We start from the raw sequence: 1,371 nt of genomic DNA on the forward strand, positions 1-1,371 counted from the left end.
TCATGTTGTGTAAGGTGAATATATTGACTGAAGGATTTTCTGCAAACAATGCAGACATATGGCTTCTCACCAGTATGAGTTCTCCCATGTCACCTAAGGCTACCACATGTGCTGAATGATTTTCCACACAGAGGGCAGGCATATGGTTTTTCTCCAGTGTGAATTCTCCCATGTTGTCTGAGGGCAGAACTAACAGTGAAGCCTTTCCCACATTGATGGCAGACATGTGGTTTCTCCCCAGTGTGAGTTCTCTCATGTTGTGTAAGATGAATACATTGACTGAAGGATTTTCCACAAACATCACAGACAAGTGGTTTCTCCAAAGAGTGAGTTCTCTCATGCTGCCTAAGGTTACCACAATGACTGAAGGATTTCCCACATAGAGGGCAGACATATGGTTTCTCTTCAGCATGAGTTCTCTGACGTCTTTTGAGGGTAGAAATATCAGTGAAGTTTTTTTCACATAGATGGCAGACATGGTTTCTCCCCAGTGTGAATTCTCTCATGTTGCCTAAGGTGATAATGAATTTATGGTATTTTATTTGACAGCACATATATTAAAATTGGAATGATACAGAAAATATTAGCATGTCCTCTATGCAAGGATGACATGTGAATTCATGAAGCATTCCGTATTTTTAAGATTTTCCCTTGGGGTGGAGTTTACTCTGTGAAGGGCTTGCAGCTGTCCTTCCTATGCACACAAATACAATATTTTCCATGGTTAAAAAAGAATTATGAAGCTGTACACTGGTGTTTCTAAATGTGTATTTTAATTAATGTACTCTCCATGTGTATGGATTATGTCAATAATCCATATGTCAATCAAGAAAATTAAATTTTTCTAACCTGAATGATTTTTCTAGTTTTTTCCCTTGTAATTTTTATATCATCAAATTCACTTTTATTTTAAAATTAAGATGATCATTTACTGTTTGTGTATTTTCCACATATGTGTACCTTAATTCCATAATATGAAAAATGATCATAATTTTTTTCAAATTACCTTATATGATATTTAATTCTTAAAATTATGTAAATACACACACATAATTACCCTTAACATTCTAGCATTTTTAAGACTGATTTATTTTCTGATAACAAATACAGATAGATTCAAAGTCATCCCATATACTTTTGTCTATAGAAACTAAAGGTTTTACAATGTCCCATTGTCTTCTTGTCTCCATGCATTTGCAGTCATTTAAATAATGTTTATCTTCTTTCTTATTCAAAATTTGTATTTATTCCAATGCTTTTCAGTTTTGAGATGTTTGTTTAAAACCTTGAATGGGCTCACTGAGAGCTGATTAGGATCTCCATACATTGGAGCTAAATGGATTGCCAGCTTTTCTTTAATGAAATGTAGAA

At 34.1% G+C, this 1,371-nt stretch overlaps 1 non-coding gene across 1 annotated transcript; it reads left to right on the forward strand.

The window, feature by feature from the left end:
- The first annotated feature begins 533 nt into the window (after nucleotides 1-533).
- LOC119520907 lies at nucleotides 534-640 on the forward strand. The gene has a single exon (XR_005214238.1). It is a non-coding gene; the product is annotated as a U6 spliceosomal RNA (small nuclear RNA).
- Nucleotides 641-1,371: the final 731 nt, after the last annotated feature.

The sequence above is a fragment of the Choloepus didactylus genome, chromosome 26 (genome assembly GCF_015220235.1).
Source record: "Choloepus didactylus isolate mChoDid1 chromosome 26, mChoDid1.pri, whole genome shotgun sequence".
In the NCBI taxonomy this organism is placed as follows: domain Eukaryota; kingdom Metazoa; phylum Chordata; class Mammalia; order Pilosa; family Megalonychidae; genus Choloepus; species Choloepus didactylus.